Source organism: Sus scrofa, chromosome 14 (genome assembly GCF_000003025.6).
Source record: "Sus scrofa isolate TJ Tabasco breed Duroc chromosome 14, Sscrofa11.1, whole genome shotgun sequence".
Lineage (NCBI taxonomy): Eukaryota > Metazoa > Chordata > Mammalia > Artiodactyla > Suidae > Sus > Sus scrofa.
In genome coordinates this window covers 128,329,558-128,350,305 of record NC_010456.5, presented here as the reverse complement: position 1 = coordinate 128,350,305, position 20,748 = coordinate 128,329,558, and the positions used below count along the sequence as shown (strand labels likewise).

The window sequence follows — 20,748 nt, the reverse complement described above, 5'->3', positions numbered from 1 at the left end:
CGAGGAAGTGGATAGTATGTAAAATCTATATGATCTGACAATGTATAGGTGGGAGACAGACAAAAACTGGAAGGGAAGGAAGCAGGTTTGCATATTCAAGAATAAATCCTGCAAATCCCTGGGAAAAAGCAAATCTAAATCACAATGAGACTGCTTGACACCCACTAGAATGACTGTAAGTTTTTAAAAAAGGAAAATAGTTGTTGTGAACATGTGAGGATATTGGAATCCTCATATGTTACTCGTGGGAACGTAAAAGGTGCAGCCCCTGTGGAAAACAGTTTGGCAGTTCCTCAAAAAGTTAAACAGAGAGTTGCCACATGACCTCGCAATTCCACTCTTGGGTATCTACCCAAGAGAGCTGAAAACAGGTGTTCACACAATCACGTGTACGTGCACATTCATTGCAGCATGACTCACAACAGCCGAAAGATGGAAACCACCCAGATGTCCATCAGCTGATGAAGAGAGAAGCAAAATGTCACATATCTATGCAATGGAATGCTCTTTAGCCATAAAAATCAACTACATGCTAATATGAGCCACCACATGAATGAACCTTGAAAGCAGTTATGCTGAGTCAAAGGAGCAAGATACAAAAGGCCACATAGTGTATGAGTCCATTCATATGAAATGTCCACTAAAGGAAAACCCATTGAGACAGAAGAGAGAATAGTAATTGCCAAGGAGGAAAGGAGAGTGTGGGGACGAATCACTAAGCAGTACAGGGTTTCTTTTTGGGGTGATGGCAGTGTTCGGGGTGATGGTTGTACAACGCTGTGCATATGCTAAAACCCACTGACCTCTCGCTTTAAAATGCTTTTTAAAAAAGAACACATCCTGGCAGGCCATAAAAACAATAACCATGTTTACGTTTAGTCAGCAGTTAGAACGAGCACTTAGACAACTGTTTTACAGATGTCGTCGTGAACCACCTGTACTGTACTGAAGACACTGGTCGAGCTGCAGTTTCCTGGGGGCTCATCCCAAACCTCCTCAAACAGGATCTTTTGGACTCTCTGGGGCAACAGAATCTACATTTCTAATAAGCTTTAGGGTAATTATTTGGCACAAAAAGTCTTTTAACGCTCTGCCATATTGGTTAGGAGTGTGGGTTTTGTTTTTAAAAAAATCTTTTAGTAAATAAGAGATACCACTGGGCTACAAGCTCCTCATAGGAGAAACAATGGTTAATTGCAGTCCCAAGGTATCATTCTGAAATCTCCCCACACCATCATCCTAGGCTTTTCTTTTCTTTCCCTCCCATGTTGAGCCCTTATTACCTATACCCCACTTGTTCATCTTTCTTGATCTCTTGTTTCGGTGGCGCTCATCTCTCAGGCATTTCTAAGAAAGGGGGCAGGAAGACAAATTTTTCTGAGAACTTTGCCTGCTTGAAAATGCCTTATTTGGGATTCAAAATTGATATTAATTTTCCTTCTGAATTTTGAAGATCTTGTTCCATTACTGTCTAGGGTCTAGTATTGCTGTCGAGAAATCTGAAGGCATTATGATTCCTGATTCTTTGTATGTGACCTGCTCTTATTTTGCTTCTGTTTTCAATTTCTCTGGAAGCTTGTAATCTCTTCTCACTGTCTCCTATGTTCTGGAAGCTCACGTTGACGTGTCTTTGCAAGTTCTTTCTCATTCATTGTGCTGGATAATTTGTGGACCCTTTCAATTTTACCAACTAATGTTTGTCAACTATAGGAAACCTTCTTGAAATATTTTTATGGATTTTTTTCCCCTTTCTTACAGAAAAAAACCCACCTCTCCTTCTAGAATCATTTGTTTTATTTTTTGTTTTTACTCTGTTTTTAAGATAACATTCTCATCTTCCAAGTTTTCAATTGAGGGTTTCTTCTCTGCTATATTCTAAATCTCGAGAGCTCTTTTTACAATTCTCAGAATTTCCCTTTTTATAGTAATCTGTTATTGTTTTTGGGTTGCACTATCTTATGTCTCAGAGGTTTACTTCTATTTGCAAATTATCCATTTCCACCAAATTGCTTACTTATGTCGATTTGTTTTATTTTCTACTTTTGCACTATAACCCTTGGTTGTCTGGTTATATTTAAGGGATGATGTGCTGATTTAAAGCTCCGAGTGCCTGAGGGGAGCTCAAACGGCATAGCCTTGTCTATGGTAGGATGACCTAACTGGGCTGTGATTTCAGTGGCTGTGTTTTGGGTCACTCCCTTCAGCCTGGTCAAATTATCTGAAGACTCTACCCTTCTCTCCTTAGAGCATGACGGCTTGGCTACCAGCTTTCTGGGACCTAAATGAGTCAATGGATGGGCAGCTCAACTTCCAGCTTGAGTACATGTCCTTATCCCCCTGGTTTGGTATGTTTTCCTGCCTTGCATCATCTCCAGTATCTCTCAGTCCAAAAACATTCTCTCTTCTCCAGAGGGAGGGTGGAGAAGGATATCCGTCCAAAAGTGAAATGCTTATTAACAGATTTTCAGTCAGTTCTCCTTACTTAACCAATCTCCATGTCCAGAGGTACCTGGAGCCATTAGAACTACTTAGCCTTTGTACAGCGGGTTGGCCTTGACTTTCCCCATTGGCTCCTAATCAGTCATCTCAGGTTCTTTCCAGCTCCTATTAACTTGCTTGCTAATGACTTTTTCTATTTACTGTCCTTGTAGATATGTGCCTTTAGAAGTAATTTTACTATTATTTAATGGAAAGGATGAAAAGTTGATAAGTTCCATCCACCATTTTTTTTCAAAAGTGTCTCTTGGGTTTTAAAATCAACATCATGACATGTGATATATATATATACAACAAACTGTAGCTGTTTAAAATGTGCCATTCATTAGTTTTAATAGAAGTTCATACCTATAAAACCTCTACCACAATTAAGATGTAAAACATTTCCATCAAATATTCCTTGCGCCCCATTTGCAGTTCATATGTCCCTGCAGTGTCCCAAGCAGCCTCTGATTTGGTTTTTATCACTATAGATTAGTTTGCATGTTCTGTAATTTTATAGAAATGGAATCATTCAATATTTACTAGTTTTGGTCTGGCTTCTTTCACTCAGAAAGATGATTTTGAGATTTATTCATGTTGTTGCATATATAGCAGTTCTCATGCCTTTCTATTACTAAGTAGTTTTCCATTGCGTGCATATAGAACCGTTTGATTTTCCATTCTCCTGCTGAAGACAGAGGTATTATTTCCGGTTTGGGGGTATTGTAACTAAAGCTGCTATGAAAATTTGTGCACAAGTCTTTGCATGAGACCTTTCATTCATTTTTAATTTAACTATTTCAATAACCATGTACTGGGACTTGCTGTCCCCAACCTTTCCCTGTGCCAAAATAGCTGACATATTACTTCCAGAACATTCTTCCCAAGGCACAACTCTAAGCCCATCATACTTTTAATGATGTCTCATAGTCTCTGAGTCATAGTCAATGCTCTTCTTTTTTTTTTTTAGAAAATTCAACAAAATTTTATAAAATTAAAAAGTTGACATTAAAGCTTGATATGACATCAATAAATGTTTGGAAGCAAGTTGTTCTAACAACAGACTACCCTCCTGATTGTAATTTTATAAAATCCAGCCAGAGCAAAGATGGTATCTTGAGACCAGATTGTTTCCTAACCCTACAAGCCAATTCTTGGCTACTTTCCAGCATTGTAGAAGCACAGCCTGGAGGATTTGGGGTTTATATACACTTCTCCCACATCAAGTTTTTTTTTTTTCCTTTCCATATTTTAAAAATTCTATTTCAGTTTCTTAAACTGACATCTGAGCTATGGATGCAAATTTAATCAGGCAATCACGACTTTTTTTTTCGGTGAAATTAACTCAGGATAGTGGGGAGTGCCTGCCTACTCCTTTGGAAGTGGAATATATTTCTTTCTCTTCCCCAAAGCTTGCTTCTAATACTTCCTCCCAAGTGGTTTTCTTCTTTAACAAGTACACATCACAAATCTAAGGCAAATTTTCAGGTCATTTGATGATACAACTATTAAAGGCTCTGGATATGTCCATATTAAAATATTATTTTAAAATCTTTTGAAAACCAGTTATTTAAAAAAAAATCAATCTACAACCTCCAGCATTTTTTTTTTACCTCTGTGCTTAAAGCAATGATAGGTGCTGAGAAATGTGGTGCTTATTCTTTTTGTCCCTCAGAAGACGTGTTTCCTGTACTTGTCTTTGAATTTTCCAGTTACATTGAGAGCCTTCCTGAGCCCAAGCTTTGTACCTTGCTATAGTTTTCTTCTTTAGGACATTCTTAATTTGTATACAATGTTTGTCCTCTGTATTTTCTTTTAAAAAGAGGAGAAAGATGGACATAGCACAAATTGTGGTCCTTGCACATTAAGGTGAAACAGTTTCCATGGAAACTCCAATATGCGGCTCTGTGGTCCCTACTGCCCTAGTCATTTCCATCTCTCTCTCTTCCATCTCCCCCTCTGTGACCACTACAGCATCTACCTCAGCCACCTCTTCAACCATTGTGAAATCAACTACATTGGGCTCTTGTTGGGCCATGGCCTCTAGCTTGAGACGGTACTATTCTTCCTCCTGCTCTTTCTTTAGGAGTTGGTTTTGGTATTTCTGGTCTCTTTGATTAGCCTCCCGGAATTGCTGCTAAAGTGGTTCTCCTTCAGTGCCCTCCTTGCTTTCCTCCACACTGTTTGTCATTTCTTCTATCCTTGGTTTCTTAGTGAGTGGCAGTTTCTCTACTTCTTCTGCCTCTTCTTCGATGACAGTCTCCTCTGCAACCGGACCAGCAGGTACAGTTAGAACTTGCTGTCCAACTTGCATAGTTACACTAAATGGCTGGCTAATGCCTCCAGTAGGGACTGCAGTCTGGATATTACTGAAGGGACGCCATCGGTCGCTATGGTGATGACTCTCTGGCCTCCACTCCCCACCACTTGCTAGATTGATGAGTCAACAGAATTTCCATCTATGATTTCCTCTGAATTACCTGAGGTTGTTTGGCATTGGGTGAATTAACAAGGCTTGCGAGGTTGACAACGTCTCCTGATGTAAAGATGAATGGGGTAGCCATGGCCACAGGGTTGACTCTCTCAGGATTCGCATTCACCTGATTCTGCATTGCTTCCTGGAGGCTGACCAGAACCTCAGCATTGTTTTTCTCCAGGGCTAAGTCAGAGGCAGATTTATCAAACTTGCTGAAACCACTGACATGAGCTCCATATTTGGTAAGTAGCTCTACGACATCTCGATGGTGGTGCTCTGTGGCCCATGTGAAGCTGTCGTCATTAACATGTCCTTGGCATGCACATCTGCACCATTCCTCACAAGCAGTTCCACACTGTGTGCGTGTCCATCAGCTGCAGCATATGCAAGGGGGACCTGTTCACTTTGGTCCGGACATCCCTGGTAACACCTGCTCGAAGGAGCACTTCCGCTGTGGAATAATGACCGTACTGGGCTGCAGGGTGCCGGGGGATGAGCCAAGCCAGTGTGTGGTGAATGGGGCATCATTTGCCATTAATGTTGTGACTTCATCATCTTGGCCTTTTCTTGGTGCTTCTAGAAACCTCTTCCCCAAGTCCACCAAAGAGGTCTTCATGCATAGGAACACAAATTTGTGGGAAGCTATAACTCCTCGTCCGGGATGCTGCCGGCTGCACTTTTGCCGAGCCCGCCAGTTTGATCCTGTTTCCTTCTCTAGTTAAGTCTCTCTGTCAATGATGGTTACTTTTTGGCCTTTTCATAAAGGCATATTTTGGGGGCCTTTAACCCCCGCTCATGGGGAATCGGAGGCAGCAAAACAGCCTGTAGTTAATATTCTTTACAGCAAAGAACATCCACATATTTTTTCACATCGCTCGTAATCCACCTTTCCTCTGGCCACACCAAATCTGCTCTCATCCAGAAGCACCCTCCACACTCCTGGACCCCTGGGCCTTCATTCTTATTATTCTAGGAGAGCCTCCCCCATCACTGTACATGAGATGCTCTGTAGGTATTACAGGTATGGAAGAAGGGCCATTGCCTCCATGAAATTCAAACTGGTGATCTATCCCTCCTTTAATCCCCCATCACCTTTTATTGTGCTTCTCCTGGACTCACATTGCTTGGCACGGAGGCGGCATTCTGCCTGATGAGGAAACAAGTGAGTGTATTTTTAACTCTGTGTGTTGGACATGGTCAACAGGACGCGGTGTATCCTGCAACCCTGGGAGATGAAAAAAAAACATGAGTTATCCAGGGAACATAAGTGTAATTAGCATTGAAAATAAACATATTTGGAATTCCTGCTGTGGCGCAGTGGTAACAAACCCAACTAGTATCCATGAGGATTTGACCCCTGTGCCTGCTCAATGGACTAGGGATCCAGCATTGCCATGAGCTGTGGTGTAGGTGGCAGACGCAGCTCAGATCTGGTGTTGCTGTGGTTGTAGTGTAGGCTGGCAGCTGCAGCTCTGATTCGACCCCTAGCTTGGGAACGTCCATATGCCACGGTGTGGCCCTAAAAAGACACACATAAAAAAAAAAAAGAGAGAGAGAAAAAGAAAATAAACATTTTATGGAAATATTTCTAAAATGAGTTACAGACACCTCTTCCTTCTTAACCAGATGTAACCGAACATAATTGAGACCTTGTAATGGGTCTGAGTAACCACTAGAATCACCAGATCTGTATGGTGATGCACAGATGTTCATGGTGCAGCTGCGTGTAGAGCTTTCACACCTGCACTAAGTGTGCCTGTTGGTTCTCCGTGCTGTCACTCCCTTCCTCCACCACGCTGCCAGTCCGTACCGCACTGTGTCCAGTTGCTGCCCTCCGTTACTCCTACTTGCCAAAGTGATGGCCTGCAGGCTTCTGTTGAACTGCAGAGACTAACCAGTTCTCCAGAGTTGGGGATCGTGTGGTTGTGGTAAAATCACCCAGGCACAATGCAGAGAATGGCTTGGCAGTGAGAGCTGTTTGTTACTTTTTGTAGATTATGCCCCAAACAAAGTTGAGGGGGCCCAGGAAGGGGTGAACTAATGGAAATGACATGCTGGTTAGCAGCAGAGATGGGACCAGAGCCCAGGCTCCCCCATGCTCACCCCCAGGACTCACTCTTGCTGCACAATTTATTTCCAGAAAGTAGAGATCCACAGTCCTACTCTAGTTATACTTAAGTCTTGGGTGGCCGAGTTTCTGGAAGCATCTTCATCAGACAAGTGTAATTTGACCATGTAAATATTCACCAGTGTGGATCTCCCTGTCTTCCAGGGAACTTTTTGAGACAGCGAGATTGAGAACTGCATCAGCAGCTGGCAAAGGGGGGACGAGGCCATTCCTCAGTTTACCTTTGTCCCTAAATGGGACAGCTGCTGAATGTGCCAGAGGTTAAGCCATCAAATAACATGTTGATATCACCAAATCTCATACAAAGGTAACTGATGAGACATCAGATATTTTTTTTCCTGCCTTTTTCCCCCCTTCATAGTTGCCTCCTCTTGCTTTATTCACACGCCAAGGAGGCTTGTAACCAACCGACCTGCTATTGAGCCATTCTCTGCTTGTATCACTCTTGAGTTTATCAAAAATAGAAATTGACCTTTGGAATGTGTTACAAAATGTTTATGCTAGATACCATATATAGGAAGAAGAAAGGAGAGGAGGAACAGAGAAAAAAGAAATTTTTGCTAAATGCCTACTATGTGCCAGGCTAGCTACGCAGCTATCATGTGCTGCTCTAGACGCCTGAAATACATAGTTTATTTAATGTTCACAACGAGACTGTGCGGTAGGTATTTTCCTCCCCATTTTACAGGGGGATGAATTGGGACACCGAGATGTTACGGGGAAGAAGGATCAAGAGCAGTTCAGTAAGTTACAGAAGAGCTGGGAGTGGGAGCTGGGATCCAGCTTCACTCCTTCTCCACCACTTTGCAGAAATGCTCAACCCTCATTAGTGAAACTGACTGGAGGTCTAAAATCTGGGGTCTAAAACATGAGGTTGTGGGTTCAATCCCTGGCTTCACTCAGTGGGTCGGGGATCTAGTGTTGCCATGAGCTGTGGTGTAGTTGCAGATGTGGCTCAGATCCTGCGTTGCTGTGGCTGAGGCATAGGCGGGCAGCGATAGCTCCAATTTGACCCCTAGTTTGGGAACCTCCATATGCTGAGGGTGCAGCCCCCCAACCCCCAAAAAAGCAAAATAAAATAAAATAAAATCTGAGTTAGAATACCCAAGAGTTGATGTCAAATAAGCACACTTGATGTGATGAATAGAAGACACTGGGGGAGAAAGGGCTCTCCCTCCCTTAAAGGCTTCATGCACTCTTTTGTTGACTATCACACTGGGGTTAAAACAGATCTCAGCTATACCAGTACCATAAGTCAGGACATGATATCATGTCCCCTTACCTTATGGGCAAGCTTTTGGGAATCATGGATTCTTTAATAATCTGAAAAATAGCTATAGGCCCTCTTTTTAGAAAAAATGTATACACATGTGTACGCAATTTAAGGAAGATGCAGACATCCCTGGCATTTGGGGAGGGGTTGTTCTGGAAACTTCAGGTCACAAACCCTGAACTAAACATGCTAGCCTCTTCAGTGACAACCTAGCTCTGTGTGTGTGTGTGTGTGTGTGTGTGTGTGTGTGTGTAATTATACATGCAATAGGGAACCAAGGTGGGGAGCAGTAGAAAGTAAAAGCTAACCATATTCTTTCTGAATCTGACTGGAGATAAGCGCTGAGTTTAGAGCTCTTTGCATGTGCATCTCCCTGTGGACTAAAACCCCCTTGAAGGGAAGCCTTCCCTGCCCGCCGCATTTTTGCATAAGGTCTTCCAACCTGCATAAGGGGCTTGTGGTACGTACTTGTTGAAGGATTAACCAGCCTTCCAACCCCTTAGCCCACTCTGTATTTGACCGATGGCAGATTTCACACAGAGAGGTTGCAATGATCTGGATTCCCATTCCTACACTGTTGCTAGTTAGAGTGCATGACCTTGGTCAAGTCACTTCTCTTCCCTGGGCTTCATTCATTCATTTCATCTGTGCTCTTCTGATGTGCCAGGGGCTGAGCTGGGAAGTCACTAGGTTAAGATGGGTGACTCAAGGTCTCCACTCTCAAGTTACTCTCAGTCCTGAGGAAAGTCTTGAATGTAAAAAACAAACAAACAAAACACAAACAAGCACGACTTTAAACTGTTTAACAACCAGAGAGGCACAGGCACCCACCACTTGGCACACTTGTACTGGGGCATCCCAGCTGAAGATAACCCCTTAGAGAAGCATGGCACCAAAAGCCCATGGCCATGGTGTAGTATGTGCAAGATTCAGTGATGATGGGAAAAGTAGCCCTAAGGTCTCAGTTTCCACGTACATAAAATGAGGGCTGAGATTAAAGCAGAGGTCAGCCAATGATAGCCTGGCCAATGGACGTAATTTGACCAGCCAGGTGTTTTTGTAAACAGTTTTAATGAACACAGCTATACCCATTTGTTTACAGATATTCTGTGTCTGCTTTCATGCCACAGGCAGAGTGGAGAGGTTGCAACCAAGACTGGATGGCCCACAATGTGTGAAGTAGGTACTGACTGGCCTCCTACAGAAAAGTCTGCCAACTCCTGGATTAGAGAACCTCGAATTTTCCTCCATGATTTCCTAAGCCAGTAGAAAACCCAATTTGCATTAGATGTGGTTTTCTTTGAAGAACTTGGCAGCAGGTCTGTGTGTCCAAGCCGAGCATGAGTGCCACTTTCTGGGACGATGGGGAGTGGAGACCATATCCTTGGAACAGAGGATGTAGGCTGAGTTCTGTCCTCTGGGGAAACTATTTTTATGCTGCACGAAAAGTTCTGCTCATTGCCATAATGAAGCCCATTAGGGAGTTGCTCATTGTACCTGTTGGGGAGCATGTATTTGCAATGAAAAACAACGAAGCTTCCAGGAAGTCGCAATCAGCAAATGTGTTCAGATGTGTAACATCTGAACATGCATGATCCGTATGCATTCGGAAGGTCTCCTTGGCGTGGTTGGACTGGCTTGGAAATCACCAACCCTACACGGTGTTTCCTTGCAAGACTCCAAGAGAAGGAAAGAATCAGTAGGTTGAAACTGGGCTGGCTCCATGAGAGGCTGGAGCATTCTGGGGAGGTTGGGGTGAGGTCTCGAGCAAGGAGAAGGACTGGAGGGACTAGGTGGGGCTGCTGGTTGTTCAGGTCATCTCCCCTGATACCCTTCCTCCTCTCAGACCATCCCCCTTTCAGTCATTTCTCTTAACTCCTTAAAGGCAGACCCCGAGTCAAGAAAACTCTGGTTTATCTTTGAACTACTGTGGGTGTTTGTATTATCGGCCCCAATTCTTTACCCTTCCCTGCATTTATCCTTTCCTAGTGACTGTGCGGCTCTTCCACCATCTCTCTGAGCAGAATGGCGGGACGTGGTTTCATGCTGCTTGAATCTGGGTTTGGCCACGTAACTTGTTTTGGTTAGCAATAAAGAGGTAAAAGGACAGTGTGCCAGCTCTGATCCTGAGCTTGTGTTCCCACTTGGTGTTTGGTCCCTCTACCGTCGCTGTAAGGAAAACACGCCCCCATTAGGCAGGAAGTCAAAGGAGGATAAGAGACACGTGGAGTGGGGTTGCCCCAACCAACCAATAGACGTGCAGTGAGAGAGAGCTGCCAAGATGTCTGAAGCAGAGGCCTCATGTGATCGCAGCCTAATCAGCCAAATCCAAGCAGACCCACAGATGTGAGCAACTATAAATCATTGATGTTTTAAGCCACTGAGAGTTGGGGGGTTTGTTACACAGCAGGACTAACTGGTACTGACTTCCCACGAGCTCTGAAAGAACGGGCCTAGCAGAAAACAAGAGAGCTGTTAAATGAAGGGTTCGGGGAAAGCCTACCTACTGTGCTTAGAAGTCAACAGCTAACATAGATAGAGCACTTCTTGATTCCTGGGTAAGAAAGGAGGAGGAGGAACAGCAAGAGGAAGAGGAAAAAAGGAGGGAGAGAGAAGGAAGGAAGAAAAGAAAGAATGGAAGGGGAGGAAGGGAGGGAAGGAGAAAGAGTAGGGTGAATGAGAAAAAAAATATGGGTCTATACCTTTAAAAAACAAGGTAACATTCCCTGAAGATACAGAAGATCATTATTTTGAAAAAGATTTACCCAAGGAAGAAAAACCTTTGGAAAGTTTCTGGTTGATATTTGTAATACAATTGAAGAAAATAGGGACTTTTGAGAATAAGAAATTAAGTGTAATATGCGACAACAGTATTAACAACATGCAGTCCTTGGATCACTTACTCTGGGTCACTTGCCATGCTGTGAGGACACTCAAGTAGCCCTGTAGGGAGGTCCTGGTGGGGAGGAACAGAGATCTCCAGCAAATAACCAGCATTAATTTGCACCATGTGCATGGACCAGCTTGGATGTGGCTCCTCCAGCCTTCAGATGATGGCTGTTTGAAGAGAGTGCAAGGCAGCAGGTGCAATGACTTTTATAACCTAACCTCTGAAGTCACACTCCATCATTTCCTCAGTGTCCTAGTGGTTGCACAGTTAGCCCATTCGATGTGAAAGGAACTATGCAAGAACATGAACATGTCAGGAGACAAGAATCACTGGGGGCCATCCTGAAGCCTGGCTCTACCCTCAGAGTACGGGGTACTTGCCTTGGGAGAATGTTTTCAGTAAGCGGTAGTTGCTAACCTTTATCCTGTTTGCTATGTTACAGACATTGCTGAAAGTGCTTTACATGTGTTTAATCTTCCCCACGATCCTATGAGGCAGGTGCTATTACCTTCATTTTATAGACCAGGAAATTAAGGCACTAGGAGTTTAAGTAATTTGCCCAGTGTCATTCCCTTAGGATGGAGAAAAACCAGGATGGAAACTCAGGCAGACAGGCGCTACACTGTACTATCCTGTCCCTTGATCACACTAAATTATGCCACCATGGCTTGTTTGCAATTGTTTTGTGGGAATGGGAGAGAAGTACCAAGAATAGGAGGGAGTGAGAGTTCCTTGGTGGTCGAGTAGGTTAGGACTTGGCACTTTCACCACTGTGACCCGGGTTCAAAAAAAAAAAAAAATAGGAGGGCGCTAAGTGAGGTTGGAATGGCTTGTTTGCTAGTGTCCTCGAATAGCAATTCTGGAATCCAGAAGCTCCAGCTCTACTGGAAAGATCACGTCCTACACAGTGATCCTTTCTGTGCAATGGGCAGGTGACAGCTGGCTCCCTGTTTTCTGCCACTAAATGGGATCATCTCAGGATGCCTGCTGATAGGGTGTATATGCCACAACCAAGCTACCCGAGCCTCCTCGCACCTCCCTAGAAAAGCGTTCAGTTAACTTTTCCCATTAAATAAACTTTCCAAGCCAGTCTATTAACAGATATCTGCTCTCTGCCACAGGCTCAAGTGGGTAGAAAGCAGGTCACTCGGCCATTTGGTGAATTTTGCGCAGTAAATTATAAATGAAATTTCAACCTGCTCAGAATGACCCTACTTGTATGTTTAACCCCAGGAGAACTTGAACTTGCACCAGAAGAAAGCAACGGGATTTCCCAGGATACAATCTGAAGCTGCCTCTGCGACCCCCAAAGCAGGGCTGGGCTGGGATAGACCAGTTGTAGACTGAGACACAGTTGAGGTTCTGCATGAGAACCTGCAGGGTCAGACTACCTCCTTTCGGGGCCTTTGGTGTCTCAGAAGATGCTGCAGTGCCAACCTGGGAGGGGGAAACCAACAGGGTTTGTCACAAAGAAATAGAGAAAGTGGCTCGAAGCAGGGTGGTGGCTATGAGGGAACAGCCTGCAGAGAACCATGAACGGGCGCACTGCCATTTTTGCTGCTCTAACTTCATATTCCTTTTTTTCTTTCTTTTTGGCTCAGAAGATGACTTAACATGTGGCTCACAGCTGACTTTTGCAGGGCTCTCAGATAAACGATGAGAAGAAAAATAATACCTGGGTACCTTTATACCATTCTGTGTGGATTGAGGATGGAGCCAGCTGGACCCTCTCCTCCACTGGCTTTATTTGTGGGGGGGCTTCACTTGCTTTTCAACAGGGAGAGGGAGGGAGGGACACCGGGTTATGTGTTGAGAAACAGGAGACAGTCTGCATGAGCAAGTGGTCCTGCTAAGCCATTGAATATGGACACGGTCCACGGGACCCACCTCTCTCTTCCAAAAGCCCTTGGCTGGGGGTCCATCAAGAACTACGTGAGGTTGTAGTAACAGGAAACACTGTACAACACTTCCGTGGCACCGGGCACTCTTCTAAGTGCAATGGAGTTGCAATCTGTTGCCATAGGTGCACGCCTACTCTCATTTCCCAGATAAGTGAGGCACGGAGAGATTAAGTCACCCGGCCAAGTTTATCCAGGTGTAAATGGCAGAGCCAGGAATGCAGACCGAGGCAGTCCAGCTCCAGAGCCCAGGTTCCTAACCACCATTCGCTCTGGGTTGGCGAAGCAGGACGAGCCTCAGGACCACCTGACCCAGCATGTCTAAACCCTCCATCGCTCACTTCCTAACCACCTTCATTATCTCTGCAACATCTGTGTCCCATGTCTAACGTAATTTACCTAACGTTTTTTTTTCTCTTAATAAATCACTGTGCTTAATGGAACACATTTATTTTAAAAAAGAATCTTGATATTCCTACCAAAGAGGAAAAATATGCATCATTTGCCATAAAGAGAAAGGAAATGTAAACATATCATCAGTGAAAACGGTGTTATGAAGTGTTAGCTGGGTACTGCTGCCCAGCTGAGTTGAGGGATGGAAAGAGAAGGGAAAGGGGGGGTCATGCCCACAGAACTGCCTCAGCGGATGCTCTGTTCTCTCAGGAACCTGCCCAGCTTGCCCGCTGTGCTCTGAGAAAATTGGTCTAGGACTATCTCTCTTCTTACCGCCAAGGAAACAGAGGCTCAGAGAGGGGAACTGCTGTGCCCACGAGCGCACTGGTGGCCGAGCCCAGATGAGCATGCCCAGCTCCCTACTCCCCAGGCCTGCATCTCCCCCATCCCATTTCGCACAGGCCACTCCTACCAAGTTCGTTCCTAAGTGAATTCTTGCAATTGACATTTGGACTGGAGCTCTGCCCCCTAAGCGTGCCCTCCAGTTCACATATTTCTAGAGTAATTCCAAGCCTCTGCTGTCCCAGCCATCATGTTCCTGCTGGTGATAGCACCAAGTCCTGTGTGAAGAGCCCTTGACCTTGTGGGGTCGGCCTGGGAGTTATTTAGCTTCCTTCCATCTGTCAACCCTTCTAGAAGTTGCAGCTTATAACGCTTTCTCTCTGGACTTCAGAGGATGGTTTTTAGCATCCAAGTGAGGTCATGGGTTGGAAAATGCTCTGGTGAAAAACGCTGCTCTAAACAAGCACGCTCATATTCACCCCAGCACTCATTTCTCTGGCATCCACAAGTGATGAGAGCCATGAGGGGAGGGAAAAGGCATTTGAACATACAAAACAGATACCTCGAAGTTGACTCATACATTTGTGGGGCATCTACTTATCCTATAGCACTATGTGCCAGGTGCTGGCAGGGTATAAGAGAACACAAAGAGGGTAGCACGTGGCCCCAACTTGAGGGGATTCACAGTGTACCAGACAGACAGACAACCAGTGTACTAAAGAGATGGGTTCTTTATGGTATAGACCCTCACCCCCGGCACCACCAGTCTTCTGTAAACCCAAGTCTAACAGGTTTGGGCATCTGTTTTTCTACATCGCGTGACTTCAGAACTAACAGATGAGGAGGTAGAGGCTATTTCTGGGGCAAGGAAAAATTGACTTGATATAGAAGGAGAGGTGACATGGAGGAAAGGGATAGGAAAGCAATGAGTCAGGAATTTACACACTGACATCTGAGGTCACTTAGAGGAGGTGCTCAAAACCTTGCATTGACCCTGAGGTGGGTTGTTCTGTATAGTCAGGAATCGATACGCATTCATAATCACTTCTTGGATCAAGAGCGTTGTTCCCTCTGCCTGGAACACTCTTCCCCAGGTCTCTGCTGGCCTGACTCTTCATCTGCTTCATGCCTCTGCTCAAATGTCCCCAGGGTCAGGGACACCCACCCTGATCACCTGATTCTTACTTATTTCCCATCTTGGCTCTTAGAACTCTTCCTCTATTTTTTTCCATAGTACTTATCACTTTTGGACATGCTACTTAATCTATCTATCTGTCTGTCTGTCTGTCTGTCTGTCTGTCTGTCTGTCTATCTATCTACCTATCTATCTATCTATCTATCTATTTATCTATCTATCTATCTATCTATCAATCATCTGTCTACCTATCATCTATCTATCCATTGTCACTTTTTCTTCTATCAATTATCTATCTATACACCTACCTATCAATCTATCAATCATTTTTCTGTCCTCTACTATGGCTTTTGTTTTACTCCCACTTTTGGAATATACGATCCATGATTTCCAAGGTGTTAGGCTTTTTCCCGATAGAGCCTCATGGCAGGAGCATGTATTAGGCACACAATAAATATCTGTTGGTTGACCTCCAACTCTGAGTCATTGAGGAAAGTTCAGATTGTAGTTAATATATTTTAAAAACAGAGCACTTGATAGTGCTTTCACCCTCATGACAGCGTAGTCACATTATAGCATGTCAACGAGCACGCTGTATTCCGTCCTGAGAGTGGACCCCTCTCTTCCTCATCTTTATATCCACAGAGAAGCCGTAGCCCTTCTCCAGCTCCCACCCCTGTCATGGACTTCCCATGATGACGCCCCTGAAAGATTTTGCAGAGAAACAGGGTTTTTTTTTTTTGTTTTTTGGTTTTTTCCATTTGCCCAATTTTCTTCACAATTTCTGCATTTCTTACTATTCTTTAAAAAGTCATTTAGGAGCTAAGTAACCAGGGTCCCTATGAAATCGCTGACCAAAAGAGAGAACATACAGTAAATATTTCAATTTACTTGTCCGCACTCATCCACTTCAAGGGGAAAAAAAAAAAAAAAACTATAAAAGGCAAAAGTTTCAAATTAGCAACCCCAAATGCCCCGCTTAACTTAAGTGCCTTTTAGGCTACCGTTGTCATGGCAACTTGAAGCTGATCTTGGTGGTCACTGTGCCCAATGCTACTGAAGCTAAAAATTACCTTAACCTTGTTCATATGCTTGGCCAGCACAGTGAAGTCTGGGTTACAGAAAATTAAGACTTTTAAACCAGTGAAATTACTTTTACTGGAGCAAAAGAAACCTCTCAACTCTAAGTGTTTTTCTTCTGAAAAAAAAAAAAAAAAGCATAATTTGTTGGACATTAAAATAACAAAAGGGCTTTGAGAAAGGATTATGGGTTTCTGATGTTTCACCACTAGCATAGATTTACATTATATCCGACTGATGTTGTAATCTTGCATTCTGAGGTAATGTTTTAGCTCTTTCTCTTCCCATAAATAAAGATTTCAATGATAGCACTTCATTCCTTCTCTAGAGCATTCCTTTGCATTTTTTTTCCCTCTCAGACTTGTAAACCATTTCACCAGGATGGAGTACAAATTGGATGCAGGACTTCTGTCGGGGGCAGGGAACTCATTACCAGAGGTTTTCATTGCGAGGAGCTTAAACTGGAAAATGTTTAAAGTCTGGAGAGTTTGAAAGGCGAAGCTTCGCATCAGATACTTTTGCTAACCAGGAGGAGGAGGACAAATTCCGTTTTTGAAATGCAGAGTTCAAAGTTCTCTTCTTAAACCAAAAGGAGCCTTGGCCCTGGGATTTCTGAGCCCGAGGCTGCAGATGAATATGCACTCGGGGTAATTCTGATTTCGGAAAGAAAGCCCCTGTGGACTTCCCTGGTCCGCTGATCACGTGCACCACCCTTCCCACTGCAACCTACAACTCTCTGCGGGCACCACAGGTTTAATTAGGGTGAAACCTCTTTAAAAATTCGCATATATATCCCTTCCCGTGTAAAGCAATTGCAGAAACTACCCAGGCTTTGAAGATCCTTTTGAAACCGAAACAACTGTATGTAAATAAAGGGGTGTTATTTACCAACAAGAGGACAAAAGCCCCGGGCACCTCTTCAGCTCCAGGCCACTGCAGGACACCTCTCCCGGGCAACTTCCTACTTATTAGTGTGACTGCCAACTTTGGTTTGTTATTCACAAACTCACCCTGAGTCCGGGCTTTGAATGCAAAGAAGAAATGGTGTTTATGTTCCAGATTTTTTTGCTTTATTCTCAGGACTGAAGTAAATGATGAAGTATTTTCTGCCTCAGCAGAGCCAGCAGGGAAGAAATGCATGTTGTAATGACCTTAAACAAGCAGGCAACAGAGACTGCATTTGGAGATGCTTGGTAGGAGCCCTGGGAAAAATGGGGGACCCCAGGATGTCCCGTCCGCACTCAACCTTGCACGAATCTACTCTCTTGGGGACAGAGGAAGGGACCCAAGATGTATACCTCCAAAGGTGGCCTGTGCCCAACTTAGTGACAAAAATGCTCTCTCTCTCCAGCCAGTAAAACACATGCTATTCATTGGGTATTACTTTGCCTTTTTTTTTTTTTTTTTGAAAGATGAAAATTGACACGCATGTTTAAATGTTTTTTAAAGGAAAATCATGTATTCAAGCAACACAAAATGATAAGAGCACATCTAAATGTTCCTTTTTAAAAAATCCATTTAAATTTCATCGCTGATGATAAACACTTATGAACCTGATCAAAGCTGCCTTCAGATAAAGATTTTGATCAGGACCAATCAACCAGGCCATTCTCTAAGGTACAAAGAGCATTCAGTGTTGAACCTCAGCAGTGATCTCCCGGTCTGGTGTCTGATGGGGGATCCGTCCTCCATCATCCCTGGAAAAGAACCCATCAACGATGCCTCTGTTTTACTCTCAAAAGCAAATGTCACCGGGATTTAGGCTTAAAAGGACTATTTTTATTAAAGTGTCTTCTGAACTTCTCTACCAAATAGTGATGCCTGATTGTCCTAAAGGAGGGTGGGAGGGAGTTGGTAACTAAAGGCCTGGGTGGTGCTGCTCCCTCCCCCTCCCCCTCCCCCACCCCCCATGGAGCTGGGGTGGGGGTTGGGGGGTGGGGGGGAGGGCTGTGTCTCCAGGGTCCCCTCGGTGTTTCTCCCTCCTGAGAGGACTGGCAGATTTATTTCTCCTCATTTCTCCTATACCTAGTGTGTGCAGTGTTCCTTGTGCTACTAATTAATGTGAGAATAGAGCATCAAAGACGGTGTCCCTCCAAAGAGCTGTTTTTGAAGAGTGACAAATTAATCCCCTCGGATATGCCTGGAGGCAGGCAAGATATCTTCTGTTTTGTTTTGCGAAATTTTGCAATTAGATGTGCAAAAGTTCCATTTTTAGTAAAGATTTTGTTGACAAATTTCATCCACTTCTGAACACACACACACACACACACACACACACACACACACACACACACACACACACATAACACACACACACCATTTCTGGGAAACAATTCTGAAGACAATATATTTTTGGACAACTGAAGAAGTCCTGTGCCAAGTTCTGCTTTTCCCTACCAGCACCCCCAAAACCTGGCAGAGAGCCCCGAGCTTCAAAGTAGAGGGGGAGTCCAGAAACTCCTCATGGGGAACACTGTATTCAACACAGAACGTGGGAGTTCCCGTCGGAAACACATCCCACTAGGAACCAGGAGGTTGTGGGTTCGATCCCTGGCCTTGCTCAGCAGGTTAAGGATCTGGTGATGCCATGACCTGTGGTGTAGATGATAGACGTGGCTTGGATCCAGCGTGGCTGTGGCTGGCAGCTTCAATTGGCAGCTTCAGTTCCCATTTGATCCTTGGCCTGGGAACCTCCATATGCTGCGGGTTTGGCCCTTAAAAGCAAAACAGACAAACAAAAACACAGAATGTGGACATGCTTCTGTCATTGCAGCCCTAAAATAACCTGGGGCGGAGGGGGGTGGTTCTTATTGCCTCCATTTTACAGATGAGGAAACTAAGGCCCAGAGCATGTAAGTGATTTATTCTGGTCACAAAGAGCGTGAATTTTGGAGACAAGATTCAAACCCACGTGGCTTTCTGCCAAATCCCAACCTCTTTCCTCCTGGTTCTCCTGACTTCCCGCAGCTTTCATGGGAAAGAAAATTCGAGCTGGACATGTACTGGATAAAGATCTGATTGATTAAGCCTGATCTGATTTGTCTAAAGCTTAATTGCAACCTCTAGGAAAGGAAGTCTGTGCCTCTCCTGTAATTGTGTGAAAATATGAAATGGAAGATAATTACGGGTCATGATTTAAAGTTAAATATTTAGTTTTTGCTAATACCCTCAGAACCCAGACACTAGTTTCTCATAAATCATTGCCTTTCAATCAATTAGGCTCTTGGTCACAAACAAACCCTGGAGGTGAGCTGTAATGACAGGCTAAACTGCCATCCCCTGAAGTCCTTTTCCCCTTCCACATAAAAAGGTTCCTTACTTCTTGAAATGTAACCGAAACCGGAATGTCATCTTTCTTCCAATTTTTTGCTTTGCGCCAATTCCCCCTCCCTCTGCTACCAGTAAAGAAAAACCATAGCTTTTCTGTTTGTTTTTCATTTGTTGCTTTTTTTTGGCTTTTTTGGATCACTTCCTTAAATCATTTGGCCAGGCTGCATAAGATTGCATCAAGGTGTGCCTCTTTTTTTTTTTTTTTTTTCTTTTGAACCCTCCAGGGGCAGGGAGGGCAACGGGCATTGTCTGGGCTCCTGATCCACGCCCGCTGCACTGAGGAGTTAGCACTCAGTCTACGAGGCCGGGTGGGATGACCGTGAGTCCCGTCTCCTGGAAGCACATGTTGGGCCTCCAAGAAGTTGAGAAGCTCATGTACCAAGGACCCCGAAGGAGTGAGGAGAGGCCAGGACCAATCGATGTGCCCGTCCATTCTCCCTACTGCCTCCCTAAAAGCAGGTCAGGAAGGTCACCCCTTGCTGCAGAACTTCATTCAAATCCTGGAAGACGAGTCCCAGATGCCTTCCTCAAGCCCGTTTGGAAGGTGGGACATCTGGGAGAAGGTGATTTATCCAAGGTCTTGCTGCATTTCCTTAGCGGTGGAGTCTGGATTCAAATAGGGGCCCTTTTTCCCTCATTCTGAGCTCTTTGCACTTAAGCCCATACTTCTATCCATATCATTCACATTAACCAAGCTGGGTAGGTTAAAGAATAACGGGGAGTTTCCACTGTGGTGCGGCAGGTGAAGAATGCAACTGCAGTGGTTTGGGTCACTGTGGAAGCCCAGGTTTGATCCCCCGGCCCGGCACAGTGGGTTAAAGCATCTGGCCTTGCTGCAGCTGTGGTATAGGTCACAGCTATGATTCAGATTCAGTCCCTGGCTGGGAAACTTCCATCTGCCGTGGGTATGGCTAAAAAAAAAGGAGAAGAATAATAATATTATTGAAGATGAGGACTCTCTTGGCCCTGAATCCCCGACCAGCCTATGGAAAGGAAGGGGCTTAAAAATCTTCATCTAATGCTAGATATTTAGTGATGATTTCTTACTGATCAATGCATTGGGGTTCTGCTCACCCCAAGAGTCCTGGTGAATATTGACTGTGTCCCCACTTGCAGCCTCTAAGGTCCCCATGACTGTTAAGTATTTCTTCATGTCACATAATTAAGCCTATTTCTCTAGTCTTCATGTTTTTATTTATTTTTATTTATTTTTATTTTTTTGGTCTTTTGTCTTTTTCTTTCCGGACCATACCCGCTGCATATGGAGGTTGCCAGGCTGGAGTTTGAATCAGAGCTGTAGCTGCTGGCCTACGCCACAGCCACAG

The 20,748-nt window shown here is 44.3% G+C and overlaps 1 pseudogene; it reads right to left on the bottom strand.

The window, feature by feature from the left end:
• LOC106506133 lies at positions 660–6,447 on the bottom strand (annotated as a pseudogene).